Here is a 15,561-nt window from a genome sequence, read left to right on the forward strand (position 1 = left end):
AATGGTTCAGCCATTCTGGAAGTCAGTCTGGCAGTTCCTTAGAAAACTAGATATAGAGTTACCATTCGACCCAGCGATTGCACTTCTCGGTATATACCCGGAAGATCGGAAAGCAGTGACATGAACAGATATCTGCACGCCAATGTTCATAGCAGCATTATTCACAATTGCCAAGAGATGGAAACAACCCAAATGTCCTTCAACAGATGAGTGGATAAATAAAATGTGGTATATACACACGATGGAATACTGCATGGCAGTAAGAAGGAACGATCTCATGAAACATATGACAACATGGATGAACCTTGAAGACGTAATGCTGAGCAAAATAAGCCAGGGACAAAAAGAGAAATATTATATGCTACCACTAATGTGAACTTTGAAAAACGTAAAACAAATGGTTTATAAGATAGAATGTAGGGGAACTAGCAATAGAGAGCAATTCAGTAAGGGGGAACAACAATCCAAGAAGAACAGATAATCTATCATGGGTAAATTTAACGTTCTGGGAATGCCAAGGAATGACTATGGTCTGTTAATTTCTGATGGGTATAGTAGGAACAAGTTCACGGAAATGTTGCTATATTAGGTAACTTTCTTGGGGTAGAGTAGGACCATGTTGGAATTAAAGTAGTTATCTTAGGTTAGTTGTCTTTTTCTTACTCCCTTGTTATGGTCTCTTTGAAATGTTATTTTATTGTATTTTTTTTTTCAAATTTTTTAATTTTTTTTTATTTTTCATACAGTTGATTTAAAAAAAAAAAAGTTAAAAAAAAGAAAAAAACAAGGAAAAAAATATGTAGAGCCCCCTTGAGCAGCCTGTGGAGAATGCAGGGGTATTGGCCTCGATGGTTGCTAACGTGACCACAGACATAGGGGACTGGTGGTTTGATGGGTTGAGCCCTCTACCACAGGATTTACCCTTGGGAAGACTGTTGCTGCAAAGGAGAGGCTAGGCCTCCCTATAATTGTGCCTAAGAGCCTCCTCCCGAATGCCTCTTTGTTGCTCAGATGTGGCCCTCTCTCTCTACCTAAGCCAACTTGAAAGGTGAAATTACTGCCCTCCCCCCTACGTGGGATGAGACACCCAAGGGAGTGAATCTCCCTGGCAACGTGGAATATGACTCCTGGGGAGGAATGTAGACCTGGCATTGTGGGATGGAGAACATCTTCTTGACCAAAAGGGGGATGTGAAAGGAAATGAAATAAGCTTCAGTGGCAGAGAGATTCCAAAACGAGCCGAGCAGTCACTCTGGTGGGCACTCTTACGTACAATTTAGACAACCCTTTTTAGGTTCTAAAGAATTGGGGTAGCTGGTGGTAGATACCTGAAACTATCAAACTACAACCCAGAACCCATAAATCTTGAAGACAATTGTATAAAAATGTAGCTTATGAGGGGTGACAATGGGATTGGGAAAGCCATAAGGACCACACTCCACTTTGTCTAGTTTATGGATGGATGAGTAGAAAAATAGGGGAAGGAAACAAACAAACAGACAAAGGTACCCAGTGTTCTTTTTTACCTTAATTGCTCTTTTTCACTTTATTATTCTTGTTATTTTTGTGTGTGTGCTAATGAAGGTGTCAGGGATTGATTTAGGTGATGAATGTACAACTATGTAATGGTACTGTGAACAATAAAATGTACGATTTGTTTTGTATGACTGCGTGGCATGTGAATGTATCTCAATAAAATAAAGATTTAAAAAAAAATAGATTGGGGTGATGAATGCACAACTATATGTTGGTACTGTGAACAGCTGATTTTATACCATGGATGACTGTATGGTATGTGAATATATCTCAATAAAACTGAATTTAAAAAAAAATATATATATATCAGAAAAAGAAATTCACAAGGAGCAAGTGTCTGAAGGGTAGGTCTTCTATATTATGTTTGGAAATAGAGTAGATTCAAATGCTTTACAATCCAGGCCTCTAAATTAAAATGCTGACTTTTCAAAATGATAACTAAGGAGTCTAGTTCATAGACCATGGAGCCAAAGAGAACATTACATATATTACATATGAAACTGGCAGATTTCAGCTGGTCCTGCAGAGTCTGGGAAGTCCGTGGAGGACATTTGTGATTGGGACAGGTAGGGCTGGATGAATCAAAGTGGTATCCTAGGCGAGCATGCAGGGCACATCCCCAGTCCCCCACCCTGGGCTTTGCGCCACGGCATTGTCCCTGGAGTGGTTCAGTGTGCAAAGACAACTCGTTGGTGAGGTGTGGGACATGCCTTCCCCAGAGCAGAACAAATCTGCACTGCAGGCAAGCCAAGCACACCCAAGCCAGGCTGCCAAGAGCGCTTTCCACCCACATGCTGCCCAAGCCCGCTGCCAGAAGGGCAAATTGGGTAGAAGGAAAGAAATGTGAGGTGTGCCAGAAAACGGAGAAGTTCCGAGTGAAGGCAATAGCTTCCATGAGTTTTATTTCTTGTGCATGGTCTGCAAGAAGAATCTTGACAGCTCTACGGTGACTACGCATGGTGAGGACATCTACCACAAGTCCTGCTACATCAGAGTATGGGCCAAGGGCTTTGGCTCTGGGTAGGGCGCAGGCACACTGAGCACTGAAAAGGGGGAGTTGCCAGCCATCAGGCATGAGGAGACCCCTAGCCATGGGCTCAATAACAAACCCGATACATCCATCCAAGTTTATCCAGAAGATTAGCATCTCTGAGCTTTGCCCCCAATGCAGCCAGGCTGTCTCTGCTGCCAAGGTGATCGGTGCTGGGAAGTCCAGGCATAAGTCTTGCTTCCACTGTGCCAAGTGTGGCAAAAGACTTAGGTCAACCACACTGGCGGACAAGGATGGAGAGATTTACTGCAAAGGATGATATGCTAATTCTCCCTTTCTCAGCCACACATCACTAATGACCCGAAGTGTAGCCTCTGGCTCCCTTTGGTTTAAGTGTCTGCCTGAACTCCCGGTACCAATGAGGGTCTCCCCTACCTGAGTCTGACTCCATCACCATCAGTGACTTCAGTGTTTAAGAAACATCTGCCCACATCCCACCCCAAAGGCCTCTGATCTTAGCCTATTAGACTGAGTGTCCATCATCAACTGGCCAAGACACCTGAGCCCACATCTTGGTGCCAGAGAAGTAGCAGCAACAGGCCCGGGGTGGGGATGGGGGGAACAGGACCAAGGTGGGGCAGAGGAAGACTGGCTTATAGGATCTCTGAGATTCTCCTCTGTGGGAAAGAGGGTGCTCTTCTTGATGTCCTTCATAACAGGCCTGGGGAGTCCCAGCTCTGGGAGCCACTAGGAGAAGGAAGACAGGCATGTGTACAGGGTCATAGATCATAGGAGCAACCTGCTTCTCCAGGCCCCTTGCCTTTCCATCTCTGTGGAACTAGTGTCATTCTCTAGGTCTGAGGATCCCAAATCAGGATGTCATCAGTTCTCTATTTGCAGGGAAGCCCTGAAAGAAACACCTCCAACACACATTCATATAACCAATGGCCAAAGTCTTAGGGTAGGTACATCTGGCCCTAACCCTGGGTCCTGAGGCTATGATTGGCAACTCCTCCCGTCCCAGCAAAGCAAAGGCCACTGCCTTGTTCTTAACATGCATGCGTTGACACTCGGATGTGGGGGGAGGCAGCCACGGCCTCGGTCTTCATACAGACACCCCTTCTTTCAGCACCCTGTTTTCAGGGACTTCCTACCCCTTCCACCCCACCCTTCTCCAGGGACCCTTCCCTGGCCACATGACTCCCATTCCTTCCAGTTCCCAAGCACAGGAGCAGCAGGAGGAAAGGGGAGCAGCTGGTCTCCGATGCTCCCAGTGACCGAATGGACAACACTATATGGAGTGGTTAACAAAGGGCTGTGGGCATGGGCTGTATTCAAGCTGATTTCTCATCTGGTCAATATTGCTGCTTAGAAAAGAAACAAATGTGGCATTCTAGATGAGGGACCTGATGACTTGCCATTGCCAATTTTTATAGAGACGTTGGGGTAGGGTAGGATTATACAACTGTAGGAAGACCCTGAGCATGGCCATTGGGGTGTCAATCTGGCAGTCATGGGCAACGTCCCAAATAAAAATTAGTGTTTTTTTAAATCATATTTTTTATTGTAGAATATAACATACATACACAGAAGTGATAACTTTCCAAGTGCAATTTAACAAGTAGAGAGAAAATTTCAAAAAGTGTTGTGGGTTACAGTTCCACAGTTTCAGTTATTTCCTTATTGTGAAATATAACATATATGCCAAGAGGTATAAGTATGCTTTAACAAGTAGTTACACAGAAAATTTCCAAAAATGTTATGAGTTACAATATTATAGTTTCAGTTAGTTCCTTATTGTGAAATATAACACATACGAAAAGGTGATAGCTTTCTAATTACAATATAACCACTAGCTATAGAACAAATTTCAAAGGATGCTATGGGTTACAGTTCCACCATTTCAATTCTTTCCTTCTAGCTATTCTAATACACTAGCAACTAAAAAGAAGAAAACTATATAGAAATTCAGTATTCATAATCCTTTGTTAAATTCCATCTTGACTGTTGCTTCCTGTTTCTCTAGTTGAATCACTTTCCCGATCTTTGGGATGTCTAGGCAGTGATCACCCAAACTTGTTCATGTTGAAAAGGGGTGTTGACATTATGGGAAAAGGGGACACATCTGGTTGATGTTCTTGAAGAGGTTATTACCTCTGGGTTTGGGGACTTAGCTGTCATAGAAGTTCTCTGGAGGTTTTAAGTTTCTGAAGAATAAACTTAGTGAGTGAAACTTTTATAAAGTCTCAGACAGAAATCCAAGTATTCTTTGGGGTTTTCAGGACTACTGTTGACTTGGGCTTATCACACTGGGGTCAGTTGGCATGTCTAGCTGAAGCCTGCATAGGAGTAACTTTCAGAACAACTTCTTGACTATATTTGAATTCTTTTAGCCACTGAAACCTTATTTTGTTGCCTTTCTTTTCCCCTTTTTGGTCAAAAAGGAATTCTCAACTCCTCAATGCCAGGGTCAGGCTCATTCCCAGAATCTGTGTCCCACTTGCCAGGGATACTCATTCATCTGGGGGATCCTGTCCCACAACGGGAAGGAGGGAGTTGAATATATTTGCAGAGTTAGGCTTAGAGAGAGAAAGTCCACATTTGAGCAACAAAAGAGGTTCTCTGGAGGTGACTCCTAGGCATAATTACAGGTGGGCTTAGCCTCCCCTTTACAACCATAAGTTTCACTACAGCAAGCCTCAAGATCAAGGGCTTGACTTATAAAGTAGGGGGTTTCCAAATTCACATAGCATATGTTATGTCCACGAGAATCCATCCATATCTCACATTATCATCACTTAGTGGTACATTCCTCATCACTCTCCATTTTAAACAATTCTCATAACCCAAAACACCTCGTAGCTCTTTTCAGCCCATAATTATTTGCCCCTAGTATTTGTGTGGTACTAGTATGATATTCCTATTAATTACAGTCCCTAGTATGCAAGAGGTAGATTTTTCCCATATATCATTCTGTTGTCAACTCTCTGCACTAGTGTCATACCCTAAAAGTATATCATGCAAGCACCTATCTATATTTGTAGTGCTGATCTGTAGGATACATGCCTTTAAACAACTCCTTTCAATCATATTCACCTCCAATTCAGCCCCAATACTTATAATCCCATTAACAAATAATCATCACCCCTATCGATTCCATACCTTTGAATTCATCATCATTAACATATCTGAATATTAGATTATCATTCCCCCCACTGTCTTCTATCACTAGGTCCCCAATATTCTACATTATGACATTGATTTTACATTGTTCAGGGAGTTCATAGAAGTGGTACAATATCTCTCCTTTTGTGTCTGATTTATTTCACTCAGCATTATATCTTCAAGGTTCATCCATGTTGCCATGTTTCAGGACCTTGTTCCTTCTTACTGCCACATAGTATTCCATTGTATGTATATACCACATTTTGTTTGTCCACTTGTCCATTGAAGGACACTTGGATTGTTTCTATCTCTTGGCAATTGCGAACTGTGCTGCTATGAACTCAGTGTACAAAGATCAGCTCATGTCACTGCTTTCAAATCTTCTGAAAGAAGATGAAAGAAGTGAAATTGCCAGAATGTAGGGTAATTCAATATCTAGTTTTCTGAGAAACTGCTAAACTGTCTTCCACAGCAGCTGTACCATTATACATTCCCACCAATGATGAATAAACTTTCCAATTTCTCCACATCCTCTGTAGCATTTATTGTTTCCTGTTTGTTTAATGGCAGCCATTCTTAAAAGTGTGAGAAGGAATCTCATTATGGCTTTGATTTGCATTTTCCTGATAGCTAATGAAGATGAACATTTTTTTCATTTGCTTTTTAGCCATTTGTATTTCCTCTTCAGAAAAATACCTTTTCATATCTTTTGCCCATTTTATAATTGGTCTGTTTGTACCATTGTTTTTGAGTTGTAGGACTTCTTTATATATGCAGGATATCAGCCTCTTATCAGATACATGGATTCCAAATATTTTCTCCCATTGAGTTAGCTGTCTCTTAACCTTTTTGACAAAGTTTTTTGAGGCACAGAAGCTTTTGATTTTGAGGAATTCCCATCTATCTGTTTTTTCTTTCATTGCTTGTGCTTTGGGTATAAGGTCTAAGGAGCAGCCTCCTAATACTAGGTCCTGAAGTTGTTTCCCTATATTAACTTCTAGGAGTTTCATTGTGCTGTCTCTTATATTAAGGTCTTTGATTCACTTTGAGTTAATTTTTGTATAGGGTGTGAGGTAGGGGTCCTCTTTCATTCTTTTGGATATGGATATCCATTTCTCCAAGCCCCATTTATTGAAGGGACTGTTTGGTCCCAGTTCTGAGGATTTGGGAGCCTTATCAAAAATCAGTTGACCATAGATCTGGGGGTCTATTTCTGAATCTCAATTCAATTCCATTGATCAATATGTCTATCTTTGTGCCAATACCATGCTGTTTTGACCACTGTGGCTTTACAATAGGCTTCAAAGTCTGGAAGATTAAGTCCTCCCACTTCATTATTCTTTTTAAGGATGTTTTTGGCAATTCAAGGCCCCTTTCCCTTCCAAATAAATTTGATAACTAGCTTTTCCTAGTCTGCAAAGTAGGTTGTTGGAATTTTGATTGGAAGTGTGTTGAATCTATAGATCAGTTTGGTCAAATTGACATCTTAATGATGTTTAGCCTTCCTATCCATGAGCATGGAATATCTTTCCACCTATTTAGGTCCTTTTTTATTTCTTTCAGTAAAGTTTTGCAATTTTCTGTATAGAGGTCTTTTATATCCTTGGTTAAATTTATTCTTAGGCACTTCATTTTTTTTTAGTTGCTATTGTGAATGGAATTTTTTTTTTGATTACCCCTTTAATTAGGTCATTATTAGTATATAGGAACATTACTGACTTATGTGCATTAATCTTATATCCCACCACTTTGCTGAATTTGTTTATTAGCTCAAGTAGCTGTGTCATCGAATCCTCAGGATTTTCTAAATATAAGATCATATCATCTGCAAATAATTACAGTTTTACTTCTTCCTTTCCAATTTGGATACCTTTTCTTTGTCTTGGCGAATTGCTCTGGTTGGAACTTCTAGCACAATGTTGAATAATAGAGGTGACAATGGACATCCTTGTCTTGTTCTTGGCCAAGTCTTTTATCATATTTTTAATTTGATTCACAGTAAATTAACTTGATTTCCTTTATGTCTTTAGCCATCTCATTGAATTTGTTCTGGAGATTTGTTTGTACTTCTTTAATTAATTGCTCTAAATGTTGTGTCTCTTCCAGTTTTTTAATTTGTTCATTTGGCATGTCCGTATCTTCTAGATTCTTCAAGTGCTTTGTGATTTTCTGTTGGTTTCAGGGCATTTGCTTGTCTTGATAAGGTTATTTTGGGAAATGCGGGATTATTTGAGCATTTGTATATAATTTGGGAGAACAACAGCTTGCTGGCATGCAGTTTCCCAATCCTACCAGCAGTTGGTACTCTTGAGCTACAGCTTGTTAGAGTGCAGTTTCCCTATCCTACCAGTAGATGGTGCTTTCAAGCCTGTGTTCCCTGAACTTCTCTTATGTGTTGGGCCGAGTCCAAACCAGGTGGGGAACCAATCAGCGCACAGGTTCTCCGCGTGCACTGGGGACTGCCCGCTCTGGGGCTGTGATGTGGGCCCTGAGCAGGTAGGCTGGGAGTCCACTGAAGGGCACCTGGCAGCTCAAAGGTGCCCACTCCCTGACTGCTGTGTACCCACACGTCTATGTGTTATGGGAGGGGTTCTGATGCGCTGGTATGCTGCCCTCTCCTTTCCCCACCTCTCATCTGTGTACCCCTGGACTTCCATGGGGGGGAAGCAAACACTGCCTCCTGGGTTCCCTCAGGGGAGCTCCCTGCTGTCTGTCTGTGGAGGATCACCTCCCCAGCTAACCACCGAGGTAGGTGCAGGGGAGTGAAGAGCCCCTGCTCACTCCCTTGCCCTGAGGTCCTCTCACCTGCTGCTGGCCTGGGAGGCACTCCCAGACAAAGAAACTCACCCAGTCCCCCGAGTCACTGTCTCTAGCGTTTTAGTCCACGTCCCCACCACGTACAATGGGGGACCCTCTATGACTGGTCATACCCCAAAACCACAGTCCCAGGCATTCTCCCGCCCCTCTCTTGTTTCTTTCACAGAGAAGAAGCCCATACCACCTCGCCTACTCCACCATCTTCACAAATTTAGTCTTATCACTTCACAGCTTCCCCCTTACTCCTGGCTATTGGCATTCATTAAACACAAAAAGAGATGTTTAAGGCTGATATGTAATAAGAAGCTAAAGAGACACATTTGTGCTTTAAATTCCCACTCATTTTCCAGGTTTGTGATATGTCCACGCCTGACCAAAGTCTGTAGTCTCACTCACACTGAGCCAGCCCATCCTCTCCCTGGAGAAAAGTCCACAAAGTTATCCTCAATCAGGAAAAGTGAAAGCTCTAGCCACAGGTCAGGCATGAAAAAAACATGCCAAAATGATGATCATGACCTGAATCTCCCATCCATAGGTAAACCACCAGTCCTAAAGCACACAAAGGAATTCATTTACTGAAGTATCTTTCAAACTCAGGGATAATGGTCACTTAGGATCCCATGTCTGGTTAGTCTAATATGTCATGGGATTCCCCACCTTTTCAATATAAATATACCCCTGGAGGGTCAATGGATAAGGTCCAGCCTCAGCTGAAAAAACTCAAATCAAGGCATGGGTTGCTGTGACATCTGACTAGGATCCTCACTGAGAAACAGTGCCAAGTGTTGTGGGAATTCTGGATTATCCATCAACCGAGAATTCAAGTAGATGAAAGGAGCAAGAACAAATGGCTCCGATCTCTAAAGGGAAATCCTCCCCAGCAGTCTTGTCCCAGTCTTCCATTGTGCCTAATAATCTTCCTAGCTTGAAGTTGACTTTGGCATTAAGTCCTTCCAGTGGTCAGTCCTTTCCTTGAAGCCTCCATGGGTCCCTTTTGCAAATAGCCAAAGTCACATTGCTTTCTGCGAGAGGGCATTATTGGAGTGTCCAGTCCTACAATCATCCCTCTTTTTTGCCACCCCTCTTTATTTCCAGCTCAGGCCTAGACCTGAATCTTCTGAATTCTGTCTTCATCTTTGGGGCAGGTATATATGGGCCTAGAAAGCAATCTATTTGCCAGTGTAGGCACCTAGCAGTAATGGGCTATTCTGGCTGTTCCACATGCTTCAATAGCAAAACTATAAGCTGCCCTATAATTCCCAGATTTCCCTTGCATGGAGGACTCACTGCTCCAGAGCTTCAGGGCTCCAGACACCACTAGGTAACTGTTCTGAAACCACCATGTCACTGGCCAGCGCTAGTTAGCCAAGTGTCCTGCCCTTGGCTCCAAGAGGAATGTTCACAAGCCCTGAATAGCCTGGTTAACTGTGATACTGCTTCCAAAGACCATTTCACCAGGAAAACAAGTCCATGGTATGCACTTCAAGATGCACAGATCAAAGCCACTATCAACATAGCATACAGTGCAGGGTCAAAGAAACTTACAGATACAGGGCTGGCGGGGTACCTGAGGCTCCCCAGACTCTTGACATCCCATAGTACCAGGGTTATGCTCCAGAGAAGGGGAACCCAATCCTATGATCGAACATTTGTAGATGGAAAAGTGGGAACAATTCTAAAGCCTCTGAGTTTGGGAATGAGAAGTCTAGTGTTCCTTTTAAATATATCACTGAAGCACATATAAAATTTGCTCAGCAGAAATATAAAGAGTCAATCCCTCTATCTTTGCCACCAACCAACAATCAATAGAATGAAAAAAGGGGAAAAAAAACTGCCATTATCTACAAATGAAACAATTATATTAGAATCATTAAGCAAATAGCAAATGTATTAGAATCAAATAACAAATATATTAGAATCATTAAGCAAGTATTCAGCAATGAAGCTAGGTCTAAGATCAAGATTATACTAAGATCAATTATGAATTACACAACAGCAATGAATAGTAAAAAGAATAAATTTTAGTCCTAAACAAAAGCAAAAACCAAACCAAACAAAAACAAAAACAAAACAAAACAAAAAACCAATCAGGCAATGCAATTTTTTAAAAGACAACAGCACCAGAGAAGATATCTAGGAATAAAAATCTAAAATATGTACATGCAAGATCCAGACACCCAGCTTCAGTATGCTTAGGAACATCTTTGGTTAAGTAATCAGTACAGAACAAAATCAGCATGACCCTAATTTCTCCCCAATGGTTACAGTCCCTTAGTTGACATTGCTAGAAGTTCAATTTAGGGTAAAACTTTCCCTTTCCCTGTGGTTCAGAGAACTGTTAACTGTTAACCCTTTCCTTCCACACAAACATCACCATACCATCACCACCATCACCATTCATTACGTACCTGACATATTACACACATGTATTTATCTCTGTATTTACTTCTTTCTCCCCTGACTAGGATACAAAAGTATTTCTGTTTTAACTAGAATGTTAAATCTCTTTGTTTTGACCTTGCTCATAGTAAATAGATGTTCAATAAGTATTTGTTACATTAAGTGATCAAACACCAAAACAAAAAACAAAGCACAAGTTAATTTTCCTATAGCCTATCCTGCTACAAAAAATAAAGGATGAATGAATGTAGGAATTAATGAACCAAAAAAGTAATAAAATAAAAATGAAGTAAAAACAACAACAACAAACAAACCAAAAACGAAACAAAAAAAAAAAGGAATTAATGAATAAACATACATTGGATGGATTAATACCTATATACAGGTAAATGTTACTAGGGGTCAGGGGAGGGATAGGGAATGGGGAGTTAATGCTAAATAGGTACAGAAGTTCTCTTTGGGGTTATGGAAATGTTTTGGTAATGGATGGTAGCGATGTGAATGTAATTAACACCACTGAACTGTATATTTGAAAGTAGTTAAAATGGTAAATTTTTGGTTGTATATATGTTACCAGAATAAAAAAATCATAAAAACCATAGAAAGGTACAACATAAACAATGATCCCTAATGTGAGGTTATCATATAACTGTGGACCACAGTTATTAGTCTAATAGTATAGGTCTTTGTCTATTTTGAGCCTTCACATAGTAGACAGTAGATAAATATTTGTTGCACGAAATGAACAAAACACCCAAACAAATAAATCACATACAAGTTAATTTCTTTATGTCTTATGCTGCTGTAAATTTAATGGATGAATGAATGCATGCATTAATTAACACATATATACACTGGATGGATTAATTCCCATGATTAAGATAATTTAGGGGAACAGCAGTGGCCTACCTACTTTCAAAACTAGACTGGATTGCATCTATCTCCAGGGCCAGTATAGCTATACTAGTTATAATAAAATAAGAAAAATGAATGCCATTTATTAAATCCTGATATGTGAGTTAATCCAACAGGTGTTTTAATACTATGGAACTGATGCTATAATAATATGAAATCATTATTCTCATTTTACATATGAGGAAATACATATTCAGAAAAATCTACAACTTGCTAAAAAGCATGCAGCTAGTAAGTGGCAGAGTGGGATTCAAATCTTTGCTTACTTAAAATCCATTAAACTAGTTTCTTCTTTTGGTACCCATCTACAAAGAATTGATTCAGAGTTAAATAATAACAATGTTATACCTCCAGAGGAGAATTCTCTGTCCAGAACTTCTGAAATCTTCCTTTCTCAATGAGCTGTGACTAACTTGTTCAGTGGCACATGTAATTTTTGAAAAATAATTAACACATGAAACATTTTAACTCTGGCATTAAAAGAGGTCACAGATTCTTGGAACAATTTATAAGTTAATCATTTAAAAAATAAAGTTAAATTCAATAATAAAATGCTTGTGTACGGATGATGACTAGAGAGTATCACTGTTAATGGAGCCTTACAAATACATAGGGGGAAATATATAAAATTTAGCAATCCACCTGAAAATTTAAAATTATTTTTCAGGATAAAGAAAATAGCAAAAAGCAAAAGGATGCAATTCCAGAGGGCAATAGCTTCCTCCACAGAACTATTTGATTACTCAGTACTATAATAAGTTCAGGAATTTTTGTGTCTACTAAAGAGATATTAAAATACTCCTCACTGAATATGGGTTACTCCCTGAGTATTTGGCTGCTTGTGAGACGGGTCTATGATCCCATCTTCCCTAGAAGTGGAGCATAGGATTATATCCTCAAAACAGAAAATATTATTGCTTTCCTCTGTTTTCATATCAAATTTTTTGTTTATCCTTTAGTAATTGCTGCTCAAACCTTGTTAATATCTGACCATATAATCCAGATTTTCTATGCTGGGTGCTCGGCTCCAGAGCTACCAAACAAATGCATAGTTTTGTCTATTTTGTGATCATTAGGAATTCAAATGCTCAAAGGATGGTAGAAGTGACTTGGTTTCAAACTATCAGTCAATTTATTAACTGGAACTGTGCTGTTAGTGGATGGGGAAAGGGAGAATGCAACCAGGTTTGAGAACACTTTTGATGCAGCACTTCCAAGTGCCTTGCAGATTGCAGAAGCCTTTCTCCAAGAATTTATATGTTAATCTGGGCAATCCTGTTTAACATAGCAGGTATAAAACATTTCTGAAAAACTTCTGTAGCAGGCATAATTGTTTATCTACAACTTTAGGGAGAAAAACACGTCTGATTCATTTATTTCTTGAAATCAATTTTAATTTGCCTTGAATTACAAGGTTGTAGCTAAAAAGAAATTCCAGCTCAGTCATCATGAGCCATGTATTTATTTAGCTTTTCCTATTCTTCAAAGCATGTCCCTTATACAAGTGTTGGAAACTTTATAAAAGTTTTCAGAAGAAAACTGAGATCACCTGAACACTCAGATTTTATCTCCTAGGGGTTTTTAGATAGTTTAAGTTAATTATTAATTACACAAATAATACATTACTATCTTCTATTTGAAGAAAGTTTAACAGATCACAGATTTAAGTCTCTAACCCAGAACTCTTCCCAGAAGTAATCAGAGTCATCAGTTTGGTTGTAGGTTCTTACGCATTTTCTATGCATTTGCACTTAGAAAACACATGGTATAGTGTTGTATGTATCATACTAGTATCAGTAATTTGCACACCCTAATTTTCATTTCATCATTTGTCTGAGAGATCTCTCCATGTTAGAAATGAAGGATCTAAACCACCCTTTTGAACTGCTACAAAATATTCTTTTGTTTGATCTTACCACAGTTTATTGAACAATTTCCTCATTAATGGACATTATAGCTGTTTCCAGTTTTTCACTATTACAGTGGTGTAATGGCCATGAGTTCTTGTGCACATATACAGTATTTTATAGGGCAAGGCCTCCACTTCTCATGTCACACAGAGAATTTGATAACATTTGCATAGCTCTCTGGAGTAAACCAGGTAAACATGTGACTGTGAAAAAAATCTTTATATTTGAATTATATTATGTAAGTATGGTAAGAAAACATAATATAAAGTTGTAGGGATAATATTAAATATTAAATTTGTTATAAACCTTTTAAAATAAATCTCAAGAATTTTAATGAGAAATGTGAGTTGGCTCTGAAGGTGCATTATGCTACCATTATGCAGAACATTTGAAACTTGATCCAATGTGATGCCCTGAGCTCAACCAAGGAGGTGTTCCAACACCTGGAAATTTACTACCCACTGTTACACAAGAACCTGGGAGCTACTGGAGGAATTCTGGTTCTAGATGTCCAAGGAGCACGGAATATAACTCAATGTGCAGCTGAGGGAATAGGGAGGCCAAGAGGTAACTGCTGGAGGCTACAGCAACAGCCAAAGGCCATGAAAAAAAAGAATTTTATAATTTTTTCATCATTTACTTGCATGAGCAAAATTTCTCACTGATGATGACTATCAAAAATTGTAACAGGCTATTCTTCCCCTATTTAATATACAAGGCACCCTTGTCAGAAATCAGTTGGCCATAAATGTATGTGGCCCCATTTCTGGACTCTTGCTTCTGTTCCATTGGTCTATTTGTCTATCTATATGCTGTTTCCATACTGTTTTGATTACTGTGGCTTTGTAGTAAGTTTTGAAATCGGGAAGTGTGAGACCTCCAACTTCATTCTTTTTCAAGATTGATTTGGTTACTTGGGGCCACTTGTGATTCCACATGAATCTGAGAATTGGCTTTTCCATTTCTGCAAAAAAGACAGCTGGAATTTTGGTAGAGACTGTGTTGAATTGGTAGATAGCTCGGTGTAGTATTGATATCTTAACATTAATATTAAGTCTTCCAATCTATGAACACAGGATGTCTTGCCATTTATTTAGGTGTTCTTTAATTTCTCTCAGCAATGTTTTATAGTTTTCAGTGTACATCTTTCACCTCTTCAGTTAAATTTATTCCTAGATTTTTTATTCTTTTGGATGTTATTGCAAATGAATTATTTTCTTGATTTCCATTTTGGATTTTTCATTTCTGGTGTATCGAAACACAACTGAATTTTGCTTGTTAATCATGTAGCCTCAAACTTTGCTGAGTTCATTTATTAACTCTACTAGTTTTCTTGTGAATTCTTGGGGATTTGTTATATAAAGCATCATGTCATCTGTCAACAGAGATAGTTTTACTTTTTCCTTTCCAACTAGATGTTCTCTATTTATTTTTCTTGTATAATTGCTCTGGCTAGAATGTTGAGTTGAATAGCATTTGTCTTGTTCCTGATCTTAGAGGGAAAGCTTTCAGGTTTTCACCATGGAGTATAATGTTAGTTGTGTGTTTTTCATAAATGACCTTTATAATGTTCAAGAAATTTCCTTCTATTCCTAGTATTCTGGGTGTTTTTATAATGAGAGGGTATTAGATTTTCTAAAATGCCTTTTCTGCAACAATTGAAATGGTCATGTGGGGTTTTTTTTCCCTTCATTCTCTTAATATGGTGTATTACATTGATTGACTTTCTTATGTTGAAACACCTTTGCTATCTTGAGATAAATCCCACTTGGTCAGGATATATAATCCTCTTAATTAAGCTGCTGGATTCAGTTTGCTGTATTTTGT

At 39.2% G+C, this 15,561-nt stretch overlaps 1 pseudogene; it reads left to right on the top strand.

Annotated features, from left to right (window-relative positions):
* Positions 1-2,327: 2,327 nt before the first annotated feature.
* LOC119508829 lies at positions 2,328-2,966 on the top strand (annotated as a pseudogene).
* Positions 2,967-15,561: the final 12,595 nt, after the last annotated feature.

The sequence above is a fragment of the Choloepus didactylus genome, chromosome 14 (genome assembly GCF_015220235.1).
Source record: "Choloepus didactylus isolate mChoDid1 chromosome 14, mChoDid1.pri, whole genome shotgun sequence".
NCBI lineage: Eukaryota > Metazoa > Chordata > Mammalia > Pilosa > Megalonychidae > Choloepus > Choloepus didactylus.